Here is a 27294-nt window from a genome sequence, read left to right as displayed (position 1 = left end):
GCGTGTGCGGTGGGTGCCTCCCGCGTGCTCGGTGCCTGACAGATCCCTGTCTAAACCGTGCGGGGAGAGCTGAGTTGCAGCCTCTTCTCACTTAGCACAGCAATTGAGTGATTTTCTAGAACGTTTATCCTACTGATTTAGGACTGCAGCCTCCTTAAAGCCAGGTACAGTTCTTCACCCATTAAAGTTATCAGTAACAAGAACTGACCTCAGGGACCGGGTTCACTGGTATTTCAGTAGACAAGTGTATCTCGGTGATGCTTTTTTTTCCCTCCCCAATGTGTTATCAACAGTGGTTGTCCATTCCCAACAGCTCTATTGTTAAACAAGTGCTCAAGTTTTCTAGCAGCCTCCTTTGCATTAATTATTTTGTATTCTGAAAACTAGTTCAGCCAAAGGTTGTGTTCACTATATCTGTGTGGTTTTCTTTAATTTATTGAAGAGAATGTGGTGTACATATATGCCAAATATGCAGACACTCTGTTTTTCTAATCACAAAAATATTTTGTTCCTAAGTGTGAATTGTTAGGTCTGATTTTCTTACAGCTGGAGAATGTTCAAAAAGAACAGAAGCAACTGCAAACAAAACATTATTTTTTCCTCAGTTAGCACTCACAAATAAATATAAGTAACTGGTCATAGTTAACCTGCATTCTTTTCTTCTGGTCTGTAATTCTTTAAGAAGATTCATATGCATCATTTCATATAATGAGAAATGCGTATTTACTCTCAGTTGCTGTGGGATTCTCGTTTCATAGTGGGAATAATTAGCAATTATAATTCACAATACTGAGTGTTTAGAGGTTATGCATGAGAGAAAGACAACAGTAGGAGACTGCAATTTGATCTGCATTGCCAATTCCCTGCCATCACTCTGTTTTGCCTGGAGAAAGAAGCGTTTGTTTGGAAAATTTGGCCCATGGAAATATTTTATTGAAGTTCTTGCTTGTGCTGCTTCACAGGTATATGGAGCTTAGGTACTACAGGGATGAGAGACAGGTAGGTGTGCGGAGAGTTACCTTTGTGTAGTTCCTCTTAGTCTTAAAGCTGTCACTTTGAAGTTCTCTACCCAGTAAAACCCCCATTTTTTTTTTGTTTGCTTCTTAGTGTGTGGTAGTCCTTCAGAAATAAAAATGCACCTAACTGCTGCACACTGGGTATGTACCACGTACCCATCATTTTTCATAAAAAATTGAAAGCTCTAGATATCAGTGAAACTGATCCTACAACGGTATTTTGCAATTTACTTTTCCTGCTAGACCTTCCTTAAAGGCTCTGTTAATCCTAGACTGTAAAGTACTGGTGCCTGATCAAAGATGCTGGGAGTAGTGGGTGCTCAGCCTCTTTTAGCAGCACAGCCCAAGTCTGTGCTCTCCCTAGGTCAGCTCTTATCGGCTGGGGTGGGTTTTGGACTCCCAGGAGTAAGTTTACTGATCTCTGCCATCAGGATGGGTTCCACAGTGAGGCCCTGTAGAAGGACAAAGCCAGGCTTCACACTCAGGGGTGTGAGACGTTCACACTCAAATCTGGGTGTCACTCTATGCGCAAGGTAACAGGATAAAATAAGAGAATTCTTGCACAGATAACATTCAAGGTATGCAAGCTTTGTATCTTAGATATAGTCAACACCTGTTTTTACTGCATCTTGAGGGCCTGCAGCTGAGGCTGTAAAAGTGGTTTTGTTTTTTTTTTTAAGCTGTTCAGGCTGGTCAGTTGGGTCAGTGTTGTTAGGAACCAGATAAAAGTGAATTTCTGCAACTTAGTAAAATGGAGAAACACCCAAAACCACTATGGTTTTACCTAGTGACATGCTTCACAACTCCAGTGATACCTGTGCAAATTTTAGACATGTTAGAATAATTTTACCTACCCCCAAATATGTTGATGCAAGATTGTTTGACCTGTATTTTCGAAGTTATTTGTGTTCAAATTTTCTCCAGTGAGTAATGTTCACTGCTTAGTTTTTATTGCATAGACTACATGTGAAAACACTTGTAATCTTGTGACAGAAAGCACTGTACATGAGGCATCAGATCCATAGTTAGATGAAGTTACAATTCTATATCTCTTTATAGATACTATCCTAACTCTGTTGAATAAACCTTTCTCCCTGGTTTTTGTGAAAGAACTGAAGAAATTTACCAGAAACACAATGTGACAGCCTCTGAGGGGTTATTTTGGGTATTCTGTGGGATTTTTTTATGGGTACTATGTGTGTATTTTAATATTTTCACAAGGAAGGGATCATTTTAGTGAATGTGCCTAGAATCACACTGTTGCTTTGACTTCCTGGAAGCGGCACAGTGCGGGATGCTATAGAGGCTGAAAAGTACATTTTCTTACAATATTTCCAGCTTTGTGAAAAACCTACAGATAACAAGTGTCAGTCAGATGCCCAGTAGAACTGGTAATTGTTTCTGGAACTGATGTTTCCATTTGCATCTAAAACAGCAGCTATTTTATGCAACAACCCCAAAGTACACTCTCAGTAGTGAAGCCAGCGTACTGGGAGCCCCAGTACTTCAGGTACTTCAGGTAGGAGAAGGGCCTGGAGAAATGTTGTGATGCTGTTGGGGAGATGACCACTGGAAGGAAGCTGTTGACATTGTGCAGAAGAACTTGATGAGCTGTGTGATTTCCCGTGGGTTTGTCTGCAGACCTTTAACCTATGTGTGAATTTTGGGTCATGCTACTCCTCCTTATAACAAGAATCCTGGCACACTGTAACAGCGGGATGTGATGTAACACAGTTTCTGTGCTTCTGATGTCTCGGATATTTCCTTGTGTCTCTCTGCAGGATATTGCCCCCAGTGTTTACTGTTGTGAGTTCAAGTGTAAGGCATTCTTAGTTCATCTTCAAGATCTAATTTGCCAGAAGATGTGAAACTGGGAATACTGCACTCTAAAGAATCTAAGGACATAGATCAGCATTTGTATAATCAGATACCACTCCAAAGAATAAAATGCTGAGTTAGATTTCAGTGGGCATCATCAGACTTTTCAGATTGCAGCATGCACCTATATTTATCTGTGGATTCCTGTAGTTTTTCTTTTTGTCCATTCTTACCACAGTTTATGATGTATTCAGGATATCTGCTGAGAAACATAGAGAGTGAGATGGGTAGAAAAATAATTTCCCATCCTGTAATACTTGTTCATAGCCTGCACTTAGTTGATATTCAATGTTTTTTGAAGGCTTTTGTTTTGTTTTCTCAACAACTTTGTTTTCCTAAAACAAAACAAAGCAAATAAAAAAGAGAGTGTACTCTGGTGTGGTCTTCCAATTAAAATACCGCGAACGGTGGGAGATTAGGCTAGAAGCCTTCGTTTTGTTGTATAGCCACAGTGTTGAGGTCTGTTTCAGCCTCTGGACAGCTGACTGTCCCCAGATAAGTCTCTTTTAGCACTTCTTCTGTGAGGTACTTCACTTCCTAAAACAAATGTTAAAGGTTTGGGAAACAGGCTTGAAGCTGAGTTCCTTGGGCTATTATTTTTCTCTTTTGTAGGCCTTGTTTTCTTGTTTTTTTTCTGCACCAGAAATTCTGTATTGCACTGGGGAAAATTCTCCCAAGGAAAACTTCACTGAAACTTTTACAGTTTTCACTGTAGTTAGTTTGGATTACTACCCCTGCCAAAACCCAGCTAATTGAGATCTTTTTCCTTTCAAATCATGTATGAATTACTTTTATTTTTTTTTCCTCAGTGAAGCTAGATAAAAATGTCAAAAAAAAAAATCTTGAAAACAAGCAATTAAATTTATGGCTTCATAACTTGAAAGATCGTTAGCATACAGTTATTTGACTAAGAACAAATTCTGTCTGTATGCATGCCCGCCTGCTGGAGAATTAGAGAAAATTAAGGCAGACCCTCCTCACATGTCCATTTCTCCCTCCTGTGAGATTCTAAGGAACTCATTTGGTTACTTTGCACCTTTATAAATAATAAAAAAAGTTTGGATTGTCTGTAGCAGGGAAATTAGTATTTCCCACATCACTGAAGCATGAAACCTAGTAATATATTTTATTTGTGAGTAGCTGAACATGAAAAATTGATGGTAGATGTTGAGTGCAATTGTTATACCATATCATCTGTAACTGCAATCTAACTATTGTTTTTTATTGTTGTAGCAGCAGCTTTCTATGCTGCTACATTGTAGGTTTTTTTTTTAGTTTCCCTCTTGTGCTCTGGGACACGTTCAGTAGTAACCATTCTAATTGTGCAGCCTGGTAATAGGAAAATTCTTAAAACCTCTGATTACATGTTTTGAATCTGTGCATGATTTAGATAATTGAGGTATTTCATATTTATAGTTCAGTCATGTAGTAGACTCTTAAAGATATATTGTGCAGTTTACACTAATATAGAGGTTGTGCTGCTAATATTGCTTGCCAGATTGACAGAACTGTGACTGTTCATGTAGTAAATGCATAGTGTAGGCAGCTGAAACAGAAACAAGCTTTTCTGAACAGTCTTCCCAACTGGTTTCCATCCTGCTGTGGATAAACTTATAGGGTAAATAAGACTACTGACAAATTTAGCTTTTAAATAATTTTTTTCCCCCCCAAAATTCTCCACCATTACTTTATTGTTGATGCCCTTAAATGTGGTATCTCAACAGCTTTGAAAGAGATTTGTGAGAACATAAAGTTCTTTTTCTCCTCAGCTTCATTGAGAAGATTAATTCAATATGAAACTCTGGGAAAATTACATTAAACGAGCATGTTTTATGTTCTAACTTTGTGAATATCCTTCCACACCAAAGGCTCAATTTCATGTCCAGACCACTTTCCATAGGGATCTGCTTCTGAATATATATCCTGTGTGTCAAACAAGTGACCTGCAAGGAGCAGTATTACATCACTGCAAAATGAGTCTAACTGGCAAATCTAATTGAGCTTGGGATCAGGTCCCCAAGGCAAACTCTGAAACATTCACCACACCTGGATGTCTGCCTTATGTCATTCCGATTGCCCCTCTGGACAATAGGGTTGATAGGCTTATGACATAATTTCATTCCCTTCTTTTTGGAGAGAAAATCATGTCTGGGGTGCATGGTAGTGACAGAAGGTCTGTAAAATGGAAGAGCTGTAAGAGAGGAGAGTCAACTTCTGGTTTTCACAAGCACAGGGGACCTTGTGAAGAAGAAGACTTTTTTGTTCCCTTCCTGGATGCATTATAGTACTCTAAATTTTATAAGATGAACAAGGGAAGAAATCTCTAGTCTTTGTTTAGAAAAGATGTATTTATCCTTAAACTGAAATAGTTTTTTATAGTTTGGTTTTCAACTAAGCAAAATATTATGGTATATAATTTTTGTTTTTAATATGTATCTGAAGAAAAGATATATTCTAAGAGCGATATTACAGAGCAAAACTAAGTTTTGGCCTTTCAAAGCTTTCAGTTGGATGAGCAGCATTTCATAGTGTTTTTCAGTTTTTCTCAGACTTATTAGGATCTTTCTAATCTACTTGTTTCAGTCATTATTGAATTCAGTTCATTCCCCCCATTCTTAACCGCAAGCAATCTCTCTCCACCTCCCTACTACATTCCTTCACAGTAACAGAACTGAAAGTGTGACTAGAGAAATCTTTGTGTATTTTTAGTTCTGTCTTGTCAGAATATTTTTCTTGGCTAAGACAGAGCTAATGGCCAATCTGTTAATGTGTTTTAATGCATATTCATTCTTTGTGTCTGCTGTGTATCTTCTACTTCTTTTCCTGTAATTTCTGTCATTGTTACTATGGCAAGTTCCCTTGCTTCTGGATTCCCCCTCCACTGAATGCATTTTTTACTTGCTTTTCGGCTTTTCACAGTGCTGTCTGACCAGTCTTCTACTCCTTCCTGTTTTCTTCCCTTGATGTGTTATTCTCTTGTTTACAATTATCAGTTATTCCCTCCAAATATAACTTCTAGCTCATCATCAGACTTTCTGTAAGACTGTCCTCTAGTGCTTCGATAGCTCTGTAGCAAAGAAACTGGGCACCTGTGCTCACAGCTGGAAATGAGGAGGAGGAGAAAGATGAGTGGGCTGTGTGTGACCAGCATGTTCTCAGAGGCCTCATGCTGGATGCTCAGTGAGCTGCAATGATCTGTTAAACACTGCACAGCCAATCCTGAAATATCCAGCTACAAATGTTTTATACAGAACACATACGTGGACTTTCTTTCTGTGTTGGACTCACATACCTAAATATCAAGATTTGATGTGGAGACAGTCCCTTGCTGATCCATAGGAATAAGAGTACTCTAAGTACTTGAAGTGTAAAGGTGGTATAAATAGTAACACAGCAGAACAGGTTGAGCTGGGAAGTGTGAAGGTGGAGGCTGTGCTGTGGACATATGTAGAGTGTTGGTGTGTGACCCATGTGAGTGATTCTCCTGCAGACTGTTACGGAGGCAGCTCCCACTCAAACAGATACTCTCAGGTGACTTTCTGGGGGGAGTTTTGCCTGAGTAATGGTCTGCAAGTGCAAATGTTGAGTGACTATAAGTGAGTATCATGTGTTTGAAAATATCTGAGCACGATCAGATAGCTCTTACAGAGCAATAATGCTTCAAAATGTAGGCTTGTGGGTTTTCTCTTCAATATTATAAAACAGAGATTGTCAAGAACAAAGTGCCAAAAAATCAATATTGTTCTAAAATAACTCCTATTTTTTTTGTTGAGGTGTGTGAAATACGATGCCTAATAGGATATGCAGTGTTTATTAAACCAATTTCTTTGCTATATATAGTTCCATGATAAAAAGATCTATCAATAATTGACTCTAGTCAATTGATTTTGAATTTTTTTATTCATTTTGGTGGTTATAAGTGATGCCTGATCAGGGAATAACCAGCAAAATCAGGACACAGAATTGCAAAGGAAAGATGTTTATTTTAAAATTCATTTTCAGTGCATTTAAATCTGACTCTGGAAATTCTCTGTCTTGCTGTCCTCGGGAATTTCATGTCTTTTCCTACAGAAATGGAATGAGAGAAACACACTGGTGCATTTGAAGGGTGCCAGTACCTCTCCAACCACATTGTGATCCTTGGATGTTGTAAATTGTATGGTGGAATTTAAGTATCAGCTCTTGTAAGAAGTGAGGGGACAAGGGCATCAGCTGGGGATGTTGTATCAAAATAGTTGTGCAGATGAGTTTCATTATTCTCACACTGGTAGCAGCAGTTAAATATATTCCTAGTAACAAGTTTAATTGTTATTAAACAAAAATGAATCCATTTTATTGGTGTCTGATGTTTTAATAGGTGTTAGTTAGATACTTTCTTGCTGTCATGGGCATTGTAGCACTAAGACTTTCAACACTTTTCCACTTGCCCAAAAGAGTATAAAGAATTTTGCTTAGGGCACAGTGATTGTCCAAAGAGTGGCCAAAAGGCAGAGCTTCCTATGTTTCCAGATGATGCATTCAGATAAGCAAATAAAATAATTTCAGATGGTTCTTATATAATATCAAGATTTATTTAAACAGTTTACTTGCACAGCGAATTATATTTGCTTTCATGAGGAGTAGTTTTAGAACAACTCTGAGGGTGTGAGAACATGACGATGAACTGCCCAATTTCTCCATCTGGTAAAATGTCCTTATATTTATAACAAATTTGCATACATCTTCATTTTCACTTGTACTTGCTTTTTTCCCTTACTCAACATTACTCTTACAATCGTGCTCTTACTTCAGCTTTATTTGTAGGTAGGTTATGCCACACTACTTTACAACTGTTTCCATACTTACGATTCTGTACTTCATCCCTAAATATATAAGCAAATGGATAAATGAGGTATTTTGTGTTCAGGCAATCAGCTTAGCCTTTTTCTAATGAAGAGTATGATGTGTTTCCATGAATAATTGCCAGCATTGTGTTGAATGCACGTTACCCATCTTTTTATGATCTTCATTTTAGGACCAGGATCTTTGTCATGTCCATCAGCCCATCCTTTTGTCATAATATAAACTACTGAGTCTTTAACTATGGAGCTCTTCAAGACTACTGATTCAGGACTGAATTGTGGAATCCTTTTTCTTTTTGTTATTGATATACCATAATTGCATTATGTTCTGATAATTTACAGAGATTAATCTTTTGTGCTTGGAAAAGAAATTATTAAAGAAAAACCCACAATAAACCCTCAGACAAAAAATATTAATTCAGCCTGTAAATCGCTAAGGAACACAGCTTGCATGGGTGTTTCATTCCCCCAAGGTTACATTATTGGAAAAACTGTTTAATGAAAGCAGGGTAAAAAGATGTTCAAGTTAGTAAAGAGAAAATGAAAGAGAAGAAACATGATAAATGTGAACAATTTTAGAAATTGTACAAGAAGGTAAAATAGAAGATATTTGTTTCTAGTTCTATTAGTTTGTTAAATTCAGAACTGGAAAATTCAGAACAGAGACTAGGAGCCATGTGGGGATTTTATACAACTTTTTTATATTGAAATCTGCTAAAGCATTCCACTGAGTCAGTATTTGGATATATGATATGACATTTACATAGGTAGCAGGTGTATCTGGACATCTGATATTTAGTAATAGTAACAATAATGATTTTCAAGTGGATATATACCTCAGGCTTCAGTGTTCAAGCCAGTATTTAGTAGCTTGAAACAAGGATGAACCCGAATGTGTGGCAAGATAACCCCTGTCTACCTACTCCAAATTCTTGTTTCTTTCTGTAAAGCAGCTGGTGGTGACTGCTGTCAAAGACAGGACCTTGGATATGATCCAGTGTTGCAGTTCCTTTGTTCCTCAGCCCTCCCTAAGTGCTATTTCAAAAACTCATGTCTTGCAGTATGCCTAAAAGATAAATGCAATTTAGCTATTTTGGGAAGTGAATTAATTTCAAAGCTCAATATGACTGAATGGGAATGAATGTATGCAAGCATACAAGAAGAAAACTGCATTTACCTACGTTTATAAATTGTCAGTATGAGTCCAGTGGTGCACTTGCACACGTGTTTATCTATGAACCACATGTATGCACATGCTCACCTGACTACCTAAGGAGCTACCACTGAGGCATAGATGCCTACAGAAGTATCAATAGAGGCTCTTTAAAGTCACCTGTACAGATTGTGTGGGTGCTTTTCTTCTATTTGCTTTTCCCCCACTTGTAAATGCCAAGGTAACTTGTGTGTAAATCTGATTTAGAGGCCATTGGACTCGGTGGGAATGTTTCCAGTTACTTTAGAGATTTTGTTTATGGTGAATAAGTAATAAGCAGAGCTGACTAATTTAATTCTGTGTATTTGGGCTCTGGCTTACTTGTATGCATGTGCTCACATGCTTTGCAGGCACATCAGTGAAGGCAGTTGGATTTTTGCCCCAGTTTCTGTAGTTGTCATCACTAACACAAGAGTATCATGAAATCTTACATTCAGTGACCTTGTGATTACAGGTTCTTTCTTGCTGGACTGGGGTGTGAAAAAAATCCAGCAGCTTGAAGAGCATCTGATTTTCTCTTTTTTCTTTCCCCTTATAAGAAGCCACAGGATAAGACTGGATTTTGATTACTGCAACTATTTCCCAATCTTTAGAGATAGGTTTCTTCTTGTCATAGCTGAATACTTTATTAATTGTTCAATCTGATAAATGGCTAAAGATGTTGATGAACATGATGGTTGCAGTTGCAGATACAGTTCCTTATCTGTATAATTTCAGGAAATGTAGAGTCAAATAATAAGCCATTTGTTACAAAATACAGCAGGCATGTGAAACTAGTATCAGTCATGTACCATTAGCTAAAGTTTGACAAGCCCTGAAAGTTTCTTCAGTGATTTGCAATATCCCCAAATTAACACATTTTCTAATCCAGAGACTGCTAGAAGCTAAAGAGATCTTGGAAAACTAGGAGGAACAGGTGTACTAATATCCCCATTTGTTTAGTAAATTGAAGAATTAGTTAATGGCAAAATAAGAAGGGAGTAGAAAGTATTTTTTCTCCCAAAGCTATGTGTAGCTTGGATGGATTGCAAAAGCTCAAGATTGCCATATAGAACTAAGTAACCTTAAAACATAGCCTAACTCAGTGCAAATCTTGCACTTAACCACATAGTTTGTTACTTCTCTGTTTTGAAAACTTATGTTTTCTTTCTGATGTTGTTTTTCCTGTGTGTTGCACTTAAATCATGGCCAGAATGAGAACTGTAGGTGATAAATGAGTCTAGATTTGACTGAGGATTCTTGTTTGATGAGAGCTCTTGGCTTTAGTTATGGGGTTTTCTGGAGTTAATTGGTAAGGGAAGGAAGTAAGGAGAAAAATCTTTCCCCTTCATTAAGAGATTCACTTTCTACAGTTTTTTGATCCTATGATCACTAAATTGCAGGAGTGGTAGAGAGTGGAGAGTGTAGGAGAGGGGTTTCCTGGTTTTTTTCCAGTTTTTAATCTGCATTCTTGAGGATGAAACCATTTTACACGTGAAATACAGGTGAAAATACAGAAACCTAGTTCAAGTCTTTTGGATGTTTTCATTCATAACACCTTTAATTTGGAAGAAGCTGAATTAAATATGAATTGTAGTGCTGACGGATCACAGTCAATGTGTCTACAGAAGTGAAACATGAGTAAAGAGAATTTATAACATACGCTTCCTTTTGCTTTATGGAAGAGAGCCAAATAAAAAGCTGCCTCCTAGATCAGTGGTGTGTTTATGGAGATATGCAGATCTTTTAGCTAAAGCTAAAATGTTAGAGAGAAATGCAAGCTATTCTGTGATGCTTTAAATCAAAAACGTGGAGAGCCAGCTAAAGTCATGACAATCTTTATCAACTTGAACAAAAATAATTTTTCTTGGCTATTTTTTGAGATTTTTATAACATGTCTTAGATTTATTTGGTGTATGGTATACCATTCCATCACATATAATATATTTTTACTGATTGATTGATCTAGACATTCTAGGTTCAAGTTTATATAAGAAATTGAATAATTTCCTGAGTTACTTACTTTTATAATCAAGTCTTTCCAGACATTTTGTCTTTCCTAATTATGAACAAGGTCAGACTAAATAACAGCCATAAGGAAAAAATCAACAAAAATGAACATAAATAGTAGTCCTCAGTTCTGACTATATAATCTTATAGAAGAAGAAAAATTATTTGACCCTTGGTTTCTGCTCACATAATCTGGCTTGACTTCATTGACCTAAAATGTCCTAGGTTTTATCAGTGGAGAAACTTTTTTTTCCTTCCAACAAGCAGATGATGTGTCATCAAAATCAGCAAAGACCTAGATAAGATTTTGGATGCACTTGCAAGTGCTAAAGACAAAAGTTAACATTCCCATTCTTACATGCCAATCAATTGTGATTCCTTTCATGCTGTTCTGATATGGAAATAAACCCTTTCTACAGCTGGCTGTCTATTGGAAAAGAGCATGTGCAAGATTAGCTCCTGCACTAATGGAGCTACAGGGATTCCTTATTCCCCGGGCACAGCCAAACACACACTGCATCTTTCCTTCTTGCCCTCTTCAGAATAATTTCTGGATTTAGTTTCTTGTCCTGCTTGTTGCCTGAGGAGTCACAGTTATCTGGCTGGATAGGTGCTTAGAGAAATCATAGAGAATGGGTTATTTGCCAGGGGAAGCCAGGTAATCAGGTAAAACTGAGATGCAAATGATAGGTGAATTATCCTGTGCTGAGCCCTCTGCAGCCATAGACAGATGATTTCCAGCAGAAATTTCTGTGAGTGCTTTTTTTCTGCAGATCAAACTGCTCTCTGTAGTTTATCTGCTACTAAGGTACTGACTTTTAATTAATGATACACATATTCATTCATACAATTCCTAGTGATATTTTGTTCCAACCTGTCATTCAGTTAAATATGGATGAATTGTTCTTGCACAGATATTTCGGTTTTGCTTTTGGACGCTGCTGTGGATTGTTCTTTGGCTCTTACACCTGGTAAAATGGCTTGGCTTATAAAGATTTTGTATCAGGAGGTTTGTTAAACTTCCTTCTGTGAGATTGGTCTAAGAAAAGGTAGCTACCTTCCTTGCAAACTTTGAATTTCATCTCTTTGGGCTATCATAGCTAAAATAGCGCCGCCTCATATTCCTGCCATGGGATGCAGCAGATCAAACAGGTGGGATGTGGAAGAACCTGCAGTAATGATATGTTACAAACCCTGGATTGTGTTAGGTGGGCCATGGTGTGGACTGTGCAGCAGGGAGCTATGTTCTGGGCAGTGACCCACAGCAGCCAATGAAGGTGTTTTTTGGGGGGTTTCTTCCCCTCTATGATAAAGTAGTGTTTTCATTTTTTTCTGACTTGTGTGTCCTGGCACATTTATGTATGAATACTAAATGCTTTATGTTTATGTCCTGCAACTTATAAGGCTGAATTCTTCACTCGGACTGCAGATCCTTTCAGGATCTCTTGTTACTTCTAATGAAATGAATGGCATGGTGGCGTTCACCTTAATGAGGTCAGAATTTAAGGCTGAAGAAAAACTGTAGTTAGGGTCACTTTACTGAAACTTACTGGAGGTGTATTTCTTTCAACAATCCATTACAGTGAAGTCAAGAGGTAACTGGGTAATTACGGTATAACTGTTTTTTTGGTGGTTTGTGATGCTTTTATACATACATACATATATTTTTATATATATGTAGGCATTGCAATTGGAGAATCTTTCAGAAGTGACATTACGGTAGAATAATTTCCAAGCATAATCAGCTGTTTTAAAACAAACAAATAGTTGCTGTTAATACACAGTAAGAAGCAGATAATCCATGTAGTTTAACCAAGCTCTTTGAATTGGATGCAAAGAAAAACTAATTTTAAAAGCTTTTGTTGTTGTTCCCCCTTTACAGTAGGAAATTATATGGAGAGAAGATGTAGCATAGAGGAACTGTTCTGTGCTGTAAGCCAAAGGACATCATTAGGAACACTCCTATTATCTGGAAGCCTGACTTCCTGTCTCAGTTTCCTCGTGGGTCTCAATGAATGGCAGAAGAAATGGAACACTTTCCTGCTTGGCCAAAAACTCTACTAAATGACTCCTTTGGCTGCACGCCACACCATGCTCCGGAATAAATCCTGCAGCTCCCCCCTGAGTCTGGAGGGTATTTGCTGCAGTTCCTTAGGGCTGGTGGAGTGAATTTGAGAAAGCCCAACCTTCCCAGGGATACCGTAATGCTTCAGGTGTCCTTTTGTACATCTTGAAAAATTCTTTTTGTGATAGAGAGCAATAGATGCAACAACATTTTATTAATGTAAACTTCCATGAGAATGAAGGGATGGTAAAGAACTGCAAATATGTTAGGATTTTCGTATTTGGTAAATGATTTTACTACTGTAGCATGCCTTGTAAAAAGTACCAAAGACATGCTTAAAATAAGATGCTTTTAGATAGGCATTCAACTCAATAACTAATTCTCTGAGTTTTTCCCACATAGTTTTATCACATCAACTAGTGTTGATGTGCTAAAGTTATAAATATACTTTTATTGTAAAGTATAAAAATAAGGTAGTAAAGATTTTTGTATATAGAATAAATCAAATTTCAGACATCTTATTAAGTGCAGTAGATGATGCATCTGTCATCTTTTATTCATAGAGAGGATTTTAAATATTTTTTTTTTTTTTATTTCTGGTCTTTGGTACACTTCTTTAACATACATATTAACCCCCAAAACTTTCAGTATCTTCTCTTAGCTCTGATTTTAATTAAAGCTGCAGCAACAAACTTTTGATTCAGTTGTTACTGTCAGTTTCTATACTTTCTATTTTAACTACATTTGGCAAGCAAGAACCTTGCAGCTGACTCAAAGGAAACTTGGCAAAATATACACCATTTCCCAATAGCCTTTCTCTATAATAGAAGATATGTGGGACAGTGTTTAATAATTTTTGTCTTGTTTTGCATCCAAGTAGAAAAATATTCTTAATCCTCTGGAGCAAGGAAATGCTTACCATAATTAGTGTTCTGTATGTGTCATTTTTCAAAGGTGACAAGCAGCTGTCCAGCTGGAAATGTTGGACATACTTGGAAAAAAAGTACAGAAAATACTTAATGCCACTGGTATATTTCAACAAGAAAGTATTGATCAGGTTCTGGTTTGTTTGTTTTGTTTTGTTTTGTTTTTTTCCCCTGCTAGTTTGTCTCATAGTTTTTACTGTGTGTTCCTTGTTCAGGCTTTCCTGAAATTTAATGTAAGCTTACTCTGTGTGGCTTTCATGGTGTACCTCCAGAGAGGGTGATGTGAAACAATGCTTCTGCCACTGAAACAGCTGTCAGCTTCTTTTCATCTGTGGGGATGCAATCATGCCATATGGGCTCAATGTTGAGGTCACTGGGTTTTTTTTCCAAGGAAGCAGAACTGCTGGGTTATGCTCATTATGTCAACCTGTCCTGTAGTCTGTCTTCAGACTCCTTTGTTTAGGTGGCTAAATGCTTTCTAGCTTTCTTTCTAATGCCCTTGGCTGACAATCAGTGCTCCCAACCTTGATACCTGTGCATTCTGAGAGTTGGCACTGGTGGAGGCATAGTGGATGGCCTTTTCTATCCATTGGCTACAGGAAGACAGCAGAGACTGTAATTTTTATGGCAGTTTATTGATATTAAGGTCATGATTTTGAAAACTGAAAGTTGGGACATCTCATTTATTCCTATTGCTTCCCCTCTCTGAGCAGCAATACAACCTTGTCCTTTCTGTTGCATTAAGAGTTCTCTCCCAGATGTCCTTTTCCTATCTCCTCCTGATTCAGGGGAAGATTTCTGTGCCTGTCCACAGTATTCAGACAGTCACTGGTAAGATAGCACCAAGTTCCTCATTCTTTGCACTGATGGCACAAAATGTAAGATTTTAACTAGCACAGTGGAGAAATGTTGATTTGTATTGTTAACATGGGCGTATTTCAGTGTCTGTAGTTAAGAATTTCTGGTTATTTTAAAAAGGTGTTATGTAGTTACGCATAATAAATGAAAAAAACCCCAAAAAACCTCCTTAACAAAAGGGTTTTTTGAGCTCCAAGAGGAGAGAACACTAAAGGTGCAGAAGGCACTGCAAATGCATGTTTCCAAGTTCTTTTGATTCTGTGTTTATCTTAATTCACTGTATTTTTACTTTTATTCAAGAGGAACTCTTTGCATCTTCTGTGGTCTAAATGATTTCCTGTAGTTAAATATAGATATTCTTTCTGAAAAGAAATTAAAAGCGAGCAAAATTCTGCTGTTGTGCTCCTAACAGGACAGAATTTGGCTCAACTATTTATATGATTTTCATCCTGACATTTGAAGTAGGGATTTGGGTCCAGTATTGAAGGTTTACCTTCTAAGGACTCAGGTCTATGTATGCTTTACCAGCACTGCGTATCATCATATTATTTAGCTGTTTAATATCTGTATTCTCTATGTAATATTTGCCTAAGGATGTTGCATCACATCTATAATTTACCCCAAAGAGTTTTGCTTTCCTGAGTTTGTGTTTGGTTTGTTATGTTTTATTTATTTTTTCTCAGAGAATTCTCTGAAATAAATTTTGCACAGAGTTTCTTCCTGATGTTTTTCTGACACTAATGTGGGAGGAAGTAGGTCTTTAGTAGACACAGGGTACTGCAAGTTTGTGAGAGGGAGTAGTGCTTCTTTGTGTAGACTGGCCTATGGATTGATTTGGTTTGGATATAGCTAGTAATAAAATACAGTATTGATGCACCCAGTGACATGACTGTGAGGAAAGCTTGTCAATGCATCACAGGCTTGTAGGTAAAAACTGAGTTAAAAATATTCCCAAAGAGGACTGCCTGAAGGAGATTGTTAAAGTTTGCCCTGACTAGATCTGTCAATTTTCTGGTCAACAGCAAAGCTAGAGGAGTAGTAAGAAACTGGGTAATCCTAAAATTATTATTCCGGTTGTTGTTTATATAAATGACATTATGTTTTAATTCTTACATATCTGGGTAGCTATGGTAGTTTGAATTTTTTTAGATCATCAACTTAGACTTGACATACTTATTGTACTAAAACATTAGTGAGTCTTGGTTATAAAAAGTCTGCTTCATTTATGCTGTCAAAATGAACATAATGTGGTTACAAAGCAAGACTTCACTCTCAGTCAGCTCCATCAGGTCAATTAAACTGAAGGTGCTGGAACCTCTAGCTGTAGTATATGTTGACACAGAAACAGTTTGATAGATCAACTGTAACTTGAAGAAGTGTATGAACTGGGGTTTTAATTGTGAAGGTTTTATGTAACTTGGTAATCTAAATGAAAAATGGGAAATTGCTGTCATTATGTGTTCTAGCTAAAATCTTATGGAAGTGTTTGCCAGCCACTTCACTGGTTTACAGAGCAGAGTAATATTAAATTTAGAGTAGTAAAATCTGTATGGGGGACACTTTGTATTTGAAGATGACTTGCTTTAAAAGCTAACTGATCTATGCAGAATGCAGAATTTTCCTGGAAACAAAGTATGTCTTTGTTTCAAACCATTTACTGTACTTGCAGAAATGTTTGTGGTATAGGAGCTCATGTTATAACAAAAGAAGCCATTCCAAAGTTAACTGCAAGTACTAGTGAAAATGTTGAAAAAGGTAACAAGGACATAAATTACTTGGTCACCTCAATATATGTTTCAAGTCTATTTTTCATGAAGAGAAAATAAAGTCTCTGTACTGAGTAGCCGTAATACCTAACATTTCTCCTGTTGCTTAAAGGCTGAGTTTTGTCCTTAGTTAAGTCAGTGGGCATTGACTTAACATCCACTGGAAAATCTGTCTTGGAACTCTCTTACATTAATAGTTTGGGATTGGGTTAACTGCATGGGGAAAAGTGAGCTGTCACTCATATTTCATCCAAACATACAACATGTTCATCTAGTAATAATAATAATAATAATAAATTGCTCGTAACCTGATGCATTGATGGTCTATTTTGTGGGAGAATGAATGTAAATTCTCCACTGAAGTGCAGTATACATCTGCCTTCCAAACTACATTTTCATTTGTCAGTAGTGCTCAATTATCCGCCCAAAATTTAATCACCAGTTCAGGTTTTGCAGGCGCTTGATGTGCATTAATTTTTGGGTCGATTTTTCCAAAGCACACTGCTTATGCTTATGCACACATTGTAAAGGACAACCTCTTTTAACTGTTTATACAGTATTACACTCACTACATACATTTTTGGCTTTTTGCTCTGAAGTGGTACAGAGCCATGTTATTAAGGTCACTTTCAGCAAACCCTTGTATGCACAGAGGTGTTGAATATTCACTTAGGCTGCCCAAAAATCATCCTTACCAGCCGGTCCTTTTAATATTGTGCGCAGTTTTGGTCACCACAATATAAGAAAGACATTAAGCTACTATAGAACATCCAAAGGAGGTCAACAAATTTGGTGAAGGGCCTTGAGGGGAAGCCGTATGAGGAGCAGCTGAGGTCACCTGGTTTGTTCAGCCTGGAGGAGACTGAGGGGAGACCTCATTGCAGTTACAGCTGCCTTGTGAGGGGAAGGCCAGGCACTGATCACTTGTCTTGGTGCCCAGTGACAGGACCTGAGGTAATGGCCTGAAGTTGTGTCAGGGCAGGTTTAGTTTTGGTATCAGGAAAAGGTTCCTCTCCCAGAGGGTGGCTGGGCACAGGAACAGGCTCCCCAGGGAAGTGATAACAGCACGAAGACTGGACAGTGGTCTCAGACATGTGATGTGGTTCTTAGGGTGCTCCTGTGCAGGACCAGGAGTTGCACTCAGTGATCCTTGTGGGTTCCTTCCTACCCTGACTCTGCAAAAACCACTTCCAGTTGCATTATGTCAAGCAAGGTAACCAGCGAAACGGCTGTTTCTGTGTCATACCTGTCATTTAGGGTCTTGCTCTCAGATCTAGCAGCGTACTTCTTGGCTTTCATCAGCAGCAAGCAACATGCCTGTGCTGCCTGCTGCCAGTGCCCAACGAAAATACTCTCTGGGGACTCTGATTCTCTGATAGAGGTTAAGATGGAGTAAGAAGAAATCACCATAAATCTGAGGCTTCGTGGGGGCTCTGAAGGTTTGGCACTGCGGGAAGCAATTCCTGTTGCTCAGCCTCTTAAAACTTGAGCACAGAAAAAGTGGTGTGGACTGAGTAACAGGCTGGGACCAGCTGTAGGGGGGTGAGAAGCTGGATGGAAGAGGGAAAATGAAATTATGCCTTTGCTGTGCAGTTGTTGGGTAATTCCTAGAAAAGTTAGAATTCATTGTAGCCCAGCTGAAGGGTTCCACACACAGCTGGTCACTCTTTTTGCATGCAGGGACAGGTTTTGGTGCAAATGGCATATTCTAAAGCATATGGGTTCCTCTCTATAGTTTAATCACTTTTCCAGATAGTTTTATTTTCAAACTTGAGTGTGACAGCTCCTCACTTTCAAAGACATATATTTTGACTTACACACTGGTCCTCCTTTTCCACTCAGGACAATAAATAGTTTTGTTGTTGACTTTTAAAAAATATTTTATTTTATATTTTTTTAAATTAATAAAAGGCTCTTGTCTGTGTACAGAGCCTTCTTAGGTTTGTCTGTTAAAATACTTAACAGAGGTCTTTAATGAATTCCAGGATTTCTGTCCCTCATCTTTTAGAATTTGGACAGATCAAGTTTTTTTTGTTTCTTTTCTAGTCAGACATGTTCATTCCTGAACAGGCTCTGAAAGCTTTTATTGCCCTCTCAGCCCATCACAGACGTCCTTCCCGGGAGTGCACCTCATGGAGTCAGGCTGTTGTGCACCAGTAGTCTGGAACCAGGCATCACCTTTCAGTTTGCCCAAGATGCAGTTTTGTTAATGGAAACTGCAGCAATAAAAACTTGAGCTCTGACTTCTGAATAATCAGCTAAAGTTTCTTTAGTGTAGGTCTGACCTTTGCCTTCCATCAGCACAACAAATACCCCAAAAAGCAATAACAGAAAAATAACTTTTGTCTTACAAACCACATTCACCTTTGTGAAACAAAATTGCTGCGTAGCATTTCCCATCTATCCAGTATTATTTTGTTTTCCAGTGGACTTCCTTCTAGACCTTGTAAGTTATAAGGTTGTCTCTGGTTTTGTTCAATATATTTAGGAAAGTTCCTATTATGTTTTTCTTTTCTTTTATTGTTTATACTGGCTGGAAGAACAAAACTAAAACTTTCATCTCAGGTTGGAGCATAATTTGGTGTGATTGCTCAGCTTCTGATCTCACTACCAAAAATGTCTTCTTTTAGGAGTTGATAAAAATATTTGGCTCTGTTTCACCTCAGTCACTCTTGGCAGTTCTTCATCTGCTCCTCTGGGGTTTCCATCTGCTCTTTTATTCTGCAGTTTCTTCTTCAGGCCCCAATTCAGCAGCAATGATTGCAAATAAGTAAAAACATCACTGATTTTTCTGAGGGTATGGGGTTGGATGCAGGTGCTATTCTGCATCTCTGTCAGAATCTTCCAGGATTTTATCTCATTGCTAAAATGGGGAATATGGCAATTCCCTCAGGCTTTGAGTATTCCTTTGTTCTTCCTCCCTCACAGGTGTCCAAAGATTTAACCTAGAGCTGTATACATTACTTAAACCTGAAACCAACAAATCTATGAAATTAAATGTGTTACAAGGGCTAAAGAAAATATTTTTTTTAATCAATGTACTTTTCAAATTAAAGTCCTCTTAGTTACAGAACAAAGTGTATGAATGCATGTGAAATTAGATTTATTAAAACCTTTTGTTAAGTTTTTTCCCAGTAATTTATACTTGGTCTGTTATTTAAGCACTTCTAACTTAAAAAGAATTCACAACTCATAATAGGGGTTATTGATGCTGAATAATCATTTGCTCTCAAGTGATTAAGCTGCTAACCAGCACTCTACATTATATTAAAAAAAGAAATCACGCATATACATGTCTGTCTGCTTACTTACGTATTTCACTTTCAAATGCGCTTGTCATTTCACAGGGTTTTTTACCTCTTATCCGTGGATTTTTTTTTTTACAGAAAGCACAATCAAAGTTTCCTTGATCATCTAGCTGGCGAAAATGTAATTGTAGTTGTGTAGTGCTGGTTTACCAAAAGGCATATCATTATAGTGAAACCCCTATATTCGTTACTTGAAGGAGACAGCTTGTCTGACTTAATGTAAAGCTTAATCAGAAGGTTTAGAAGGGAAAGTAACAGAAGAAAAAAGACCTTAGTAGTGAATACATGCATAATGAATTGATTCATTCAGTGCTTTCCTTGTAGTTTTTTTTTCACTTGCTCTTGCAATGTACATTTTGTCATACTGAGAATTTAATTAATGGTAGGGAAAAAAAAAGTAATAGTCCTGTGTCAGCCCAGCACTGACATTTATGACAGCCTCCTATTGAGTTAGCAGGTTTTTTTTTTCCATATAGAATGCTGACAAATTATCATGTAAAAGCTTTTTAATAACTTTAACAGTAAAAATGATTATTGAACAAAAAAGTGATTTAATAAAGATCTTTACATTATCCATTTAGTGAAGCATGCCTTCTACACAAGCTCTTGGTTTCCTTTCAAACAACTATTTCATATATTCCACTATTACGTTTTGCTCTCTCAGAACTATTGTGTAAACTAGAGATATTTACAGCAGAAGTGTATGTGACAGATGTTTTTGGTTTAAATTTTATTTTCCTTTCACTGTCAAAAATAACGATGGGCAGAAGTGTTTTCCTTTGACCACTAAAATAGTCAGAATGTAATATTCACCTGCCTGTACTGGAGAGGAAGTCTAGGGAGCCTAAAACATCTTCTAAGCCTAAAAAAAAGTGAATTTCCTGACGTGTGTTAGCAAATCAGCTATTCATGGTGTTTTCAGGCACAGTGATGTGATCCTGGTAGACGAAACCAGGAGGAGAAATGCTGCACTGATTGATCTTTCATTCCTTACCCCCAAATCTTCCTAAGTCAGCTTTTAGCATTTCCTACCAACTCTGAGAGTTGAAGGCAGGTGGTTCTTTCTTCCCCAGTGTACCTGGGGCAGCTGCTGGAAGAAACAGGAGTGCAACTGGGAGCATTGCATCAGCACCCAAGAGAGGCTGCAGACCTGATGGCTGCTGCTGTGAGCCCTTTAGCCAGGGCAATCTTTTATCTTTCCCTACTGCACCTTGTTCACTAGGTATACCTCCTTTCTTCTATCCATTCTAGAGTGCAAGAAGGCACCTGCTATATGGAGTCTGTCTGGGAAGCTCCCTCTTCTATTTTTTTCCAAAAACAGAAGGGGAGAATTGTTTCTTCCTCTATCACAGGGGAAACTTGTTCCCTGCTTTAAGCAGGGTTTAAATTAAACTTGGCAAGACTTGATAAGCCCTTAGTCACCAGAATGTGTTACATGCCCCTACTGCATCATCTCCTGTATTCAGAAGTGACCTGGTTTCCACACAGTTGGTCCTGCAATAAACAGATTAATGCAGGCAGGTGCTTACCATTACTGCCTATTAAGTCCTGGAAAACTCCTTCCTGCTGATGTCACCATCCCTAAGGGCTGGTGGATGATCTGTTGCCTGCATGGCCATGAAGAACTGCAGGTGGGGAAATCGTTGTAGGGGGACCTTTCTCATTCTGGTGGCAGGGAAAAATGAGTAAAACAAAAAAGATTATTTTCCTTTCTTGTTTTTGGAGAAACTACGGAAGTGGTAGGTTTTTGGAGTTCCTGAAGACTCAGGATCCTGAGGAACTATTTGTGAGTCAGGAAGATGTTTTTGAGGAAGGCACTTGTATAAAGGCTGACTGGCTTGTATGGGGTGAAACAATACAAACAGTGTGGTGAGGCAGAAGCTCTGGTCAGATGTCCATTTACTACTTCACTTTTAATCTTAGCTTCAAAGTTTGGGAGAAATTTTACTGCTGGTTTCTATACAGCCAGAATTTGTCCTTTTGTTTTACGTGTAACTAATGAAAGGTCCAAAATACTGTTGTTCTGACTCAGTATAAAAATTTCTTGTGGTCAACATCACTGTTTGTAACATATTGGGTGTCACTGGATTGTAGTGTAAATCATTATAGGCATACACAGGTAATACTGCCTAAAATACATTGTCAGAAAGGTGGTAATGTGTGTCAGTGGAGTTGTTTGGGGTTTCTTTCGGTGATCATAACTAACTTTGTGGTCAGACAGCTGCTACTTATAACTTCACAGTTATGTCTGCCTTGAGTCCAAGAAATTCAATATGGTGGATGAAAGAACAATATTGAGAAGAAAGTGATTGCTGAGATAAGATTTGAAGGCTCAAAGGGAGAAGAACATCTTCCCTGTGGCTCTGTTTAATTGCCGTGAAGTACATTGTCTACAATTTTATCCTTGTTATTTATCCTACCTTATTCACACCATTACAGGGATAAAAATAGGACCTCTTTAAAATGGCTTTGTTTCTATAGTACCTGAGGGCCTCAGATGAAATGTATCTTGCACTCCATCTGGAAAAATGATCTCTTGCAAACTCTGCCCAGGCAAATTCTATATTTGTAGAGATGGATGTGTGGCCTGGAAGATCATCTTTGGTGACTCAGTGCATATGCCAATATGTTGCTATTGACAAAAATGGAAATTGTGGCTAAAATATTTCTTCCAGGGACTGTGTTAGGAGCTGCTTTGGGAGATCTGGCCTCATAAACTCAAATTATATTTACTGTTCTTGTGGCCGTATTCCAACACTGGTTCTAGGAGGGAAACAAAACTTCTATGAAAGATGTCAGTTATTGTATACTTTATTCCAGGAATTCCCAGTTCCACTGCTGTCTGAAAATACAGTGTGATGCTCACTAAGATACTCAGGTCTGTGAAAGATAGCAGAACTGGTTTACAAGTCATTGTACAAGTCAAGCTGGTCTTGTGGGCAGGTGTATTGACTGAAAAACACAAAGAAAAAGACAAGTTTCTCAGTAATAGTATGTTTCCATGAAACTCATGTTAATAGCTTTTCCATTGGTTTAAGGAAGTAAATGGAGCTCATAAATGCTGTGGTTTCTGCTTTTGTGTATTTGTCTTTTTAGAAAGATGCATTATGCAAGTTACAGTGTAGGTTTTGGATCCTTTCCGTCCTTCTGTGAGTGGGATATTTATCCAATATTCTTGAAATCACTTAGGGAGTCACTCAAAGCACTTGTTTTCCAGTTTCTCAGGACCCCCTTCTCCCAGTCTTCCTTGGCTTGAGAACTAGCTTTGCACAATGAGAAACAACCCCTTTTAAGTATACAAAAGATACAAACTATTGTCACTAAAGAAAACAAAATGCTGCATATACGAAATCAACCGTGAAAGCAAGAAAATCTTACTACCTACCCCCTTGGCCTGTTTAAGGCATGATGTGCTGTTTATCTGTAGAGCACCTTGCCCATCTGTGGCAAGTGATCAGGTCAAATAAATAAATAGTAGTCCAGACTCTTGAGTTCTTTACTCTGCCAGTAAATTATATGAGAATTTATTCATGTAAAAAGCTAAATGAATATTTCAGAGCAATAATAAGGTGATGGAAAATACCCAAATATACAAGTACTTGAAGAGCTATAGAGGATCAGTGCCAAACTCTGGATCAAACTGAACGCCCACAACCACAGCTGACACCAGAGGTGGGTGTGGAGTTCAGGGAAGAGCCAAAAATGAACAGGGATTTTTACTTCCATCAAAAGAACTGTAGTTTGCCCATGTGCAAATCACACATGAGGTAATGAAACCTCTACTAGCTTTTTAAAAATCTTTTTGCAGAAGTGTGTTGATTGCCTCATCTGTAAGGGATAGTCTGCAGAAAGCAAGAAGATTTCCCAGAAACACAAGGAAGGTATTGGTAGTATGGTATCTCTGACCTCTCTCAGTTGATGTAGGATAAGTGGCAAAGTAGGAAAACCTGGGAAAAAATTATGTCAAATCCTTTGTCAATGCTATCCATTTTCCCAGGTAGCTTCATTTTCGAGTTGGCTACATCTTCCCTTCTTCTGATGCAGGTCTGTTCTAGAAACCAAGGCAAATGAGGCAGCTGTGACACACAGAAAGCACTTTACATATTTCATGGATTAATACTTTAGAAGAAAAATGTGAGACTTTTGCCTAGGTTTTTTTAAAATGCTCAATTTTCTTGTAGACCCAGGTAAAGTACAGCTCTGTACTAGAGGAAACTGTCTTGCCTCTGAAAATCTGCTGAAAAGTGAAAGAGAAGAGGCATATGAGACAGGAATGTACTCTCGTTATAATTGTCATGATCTGGTATAGCAAGAATTGGAATTTTTGCCCATTTCTAACTTGTGCAGGTGCTAAATTGCATTTTATGTATATGCATTTTATCCTTACCCTTAAATCGTTGTTCTGCTTCATGTATGAAGGAAGGAGGTTCCCCTCTGCTGTTAGGCATTCTAGATGGTTGTTATTATTACCAAGGAAGGTGAGGTAAAAGGGGAAAAATGAAAAGCATTAGAGAAAAATCTGTGAGAAAATAGGCACAGGGATGGAAGGAATAAAATAGGAAAAAGGGAGAGAAAAATCTTACGTTTTTTGATGTGGATGTGAAAATACAAGTGAATAGAACAGTAAGGGAGAAAACAATAGATTAACAAACCCATCTCTCATATTTTACACAAATATAAAATCTGAAGAAGCTATTAAAAGAATTGGAAAGGAGGTTATAGAGCAACCTGAAAGCAAACTGCTGTGAGATTCAAACGCCTAAGAGTATTGAAAAGAAGGTGTGTGTAGAGGTCTTTACAAGCCACACTGGGCTGTCCAGCAGCTGGTGAGGATAGTGTTAACTGCTGCAGGAGGAGAGGGGAAGCCACAGCTGCATGCCCTGGGCACAAGGACTGTCAAGCACCTGTCAGCGGAGGAAGTGAGGTGGGGCCCTGCCTCACTGAATTATGGTTTTCTCCCAAGGCATTCTAACAGGAGCATGTGCACTGTCATCCACACAGGCTTCTATTATACAGAAAAAGGCAAGTGCTGCTGGAAAAAAGTTCATTATGCAGATTGCTTGTATGTGAAATTTGCTTTCACAAAGATATTCTTTTGTTTTGCTTAGGCATAGACTGCGGTAAATGAAATCCCTTTAACTAAATGTAAATTATTTTCTGAGTAATGCCTTTATTTTCTTTTTCTGGGTGTGTGTTTGTGTGGTGCTGCATAGATTGTGGAAAACGATAGTAGCCTATCCAGTCTTGGCTTGCCTAAGTTATAATGTTTTAGTTCAGTGTAGTGGCATAATGGGTATCCACTTCTTCTCATTCTACACACAGAATAGTTAAAAATCTCTTCTTCCTTGTCATGCAAATATAACTGTCCTAAGAGCTGTTAGTATAGGGCAAGCTGGTTAGGAGGGAGTAATCAAACAAAGCCTTGTGTACCTATTCTGCAGCTCGTTTTGGGTTTGTGGTCCATCAAGCTTCTCTCAGTATCCTTGAAGCCTACACCTTTTCAAGGGGATGCTGTAACACAAAGGCCTTGTGTACACAAGAAAAGTGTAATGATTAAATCGCTTAAGTTTAGAGATCAGTTTAAACAAGGCATTGGCTTCTTTAGACATTCTTTCTTCAATTTAAGAGCACCTCATGCTAATGTTTCCAGGTTAAATCAACATAAAACCTTCTTAAAGCAAAGAACTCCAGCAAACTTGGTGTGTAAACAGCATTAATTAGTCAAATCAGTTGCTAAAACAATGCTCTCAGATACAATTGAAGGTTCTTCTATGAAGTTTCTTCTCCTTAATGCTTTATTGTAGGCGCAGTGGAAAATTATGGATTAAGATAGGTTTGTTAACTTTACCTTGATAGTACAACTAAGGATAGATCTGGCATGAAAGAACAGGTTGCCAGGCCACCTCCCTCTTACCTGTCAGTGGTGCCAAGTGCTGAATCACTCTGTGCATTTATGTACTGAGGGGCTCTGTAGAGGATGATGGGAAGACAAAGCATCTTAAAAGTTAATGGCAGTGATAATAAACTTATTGCCACTTAATGGCTTTAGATGAGAGAAGAAGTAGTGTGTAATCAAATGTTATTTTAGCTTGCATAGTTTGGAAATCTATCATTTTTCCCTAATTTGAAGCACTAGGTCAGTATAGTGAAATCACAGTGACATCATACACAGATTATTTTCTGATGGGGAAGATTTTTCTGAAGTAGCATTTTTGAAGAAATATGTGTATTTTGTCTACCCAGCTGAATTAAAAAGTGTCTCTTACCAAGTATGGATGAAGAGTTGCATTTTTTAATGTCTAATTTACCACGAGCATTTGGTTTTATGAGTTTTTTTGATTTTAGAACATACGAGCAATAAAACATGCATTGGAAATGCATTGCTGTGATTTGTGAGATACAGTTCTCAGCTAAGCTTTATAATGTTTGGTAATATACCTGCTTACCATTTAGGACATACAGAGGATTTTTTAGGATAAGCCAAGAGAAAGACTGACTGAATGCTAGGATTGAGGTGACCTGATTTGGCAGAGTAGGGAACAAGATAACATAGATAGTGATTCCACTGAAATTTAAATTAGTTTGGTTTTGGATGGAATTAAATGCTTTGCAAAGAGTGCTTCTCAGAATTGAGATATTTTGAAAGCATGCTGACTAAACCCTGATCTGAGCTTCTGTTTAGGTGTCTGATTTCTATCAGCAGTGCTTCCATGTGTGGAATGAGAGGAAATCTGAATAAGGCAGAGTGTGTGAAATGTCAACGAGACTGAATTAGTTGTACAAACTCTAAGATTGGATAAAGCAGCTGAAATGTTTAATTATTGAAGCAACTCATTATAAAATCTGCAAGTATGTGCTTTAAGTTAAATCTCTTATTCTGTAGGTATGAGAAACAAGCCCAATTCTTTTAATTACATGGGTGCTTTCAGTAAGCCCCTTCATTTTTACAGTGAAGACTCTTGTTTGTCAAACGCTTTTTGATCTAGTTTAGCTGACAAAACAGAAGTTTTTGCTGTGAATAAGGGCCTGGTGAGATAAGGTGTTTCAAAAGTTTATGTTCCTAACCACTTTAAATGAAGTTCATACTTGTATGTTTGCTAAGCTTGTGCTTGTGCCCAGTCTCCCACTTGCTCTGCAGCTGTAGGCAAATTATCTGAGCAGCTAAGGTGGCCCTGTGAGTGCATTTAAACTGAAGTGATAGGCGTGGTCCCATTCCTCTGACTTTCTAAGTGTGTTATCAGTGAAGATAAGCAGATTTTTCTCTTGTGGGCACTTAGCTTAAGTCAATAAATAACACTTCTGTTGACATCCTTGGCCAGTTCCATTGGATATTGTTGTAACTAAATATTTGCAGGATCACAATTTATCTCATTACGTTAGTTGGATGTGCAGTGTTTGGTTCGAAAAGAGATTACATATCCCTCTCTGCACTGT

At 37.9% G+C, this 27294-nt stretch overlaps 1 protein-coding gene across 2 annotated transcripts in view; it reads left to right on the top strand.

Annotated features, from left to right (window-relative positions):
- Positions 1-27294, top strand: part of TLL1 (tolloid like 1) — a 128566-nt gene that overhangs the window by 2098 nt on the left and 99174 nt on the right. The gene's annotated exons all lie outside the window — the stretch shown is intronic.

This window comes from Corvus hawaiiensis, chromosome 5 (assembly GCF_020740725.1).
Source record: "Corvus hawaiiensis isolate bCorHaw1 chromosome 5, bCorHaw1.pri.cur, whole genome shotgun sequence".
NCBI lineage: Eukaryota > Metazoa > Chordata > Aves > Passeriformes > Corvidae > Corvus > Corvus hawaiiensis.
The sequence above is the reverse complement of the archived record's forward strand: the minus strand, read 5'-3'. Positions and strand labels throughout refer to the sequence as shown.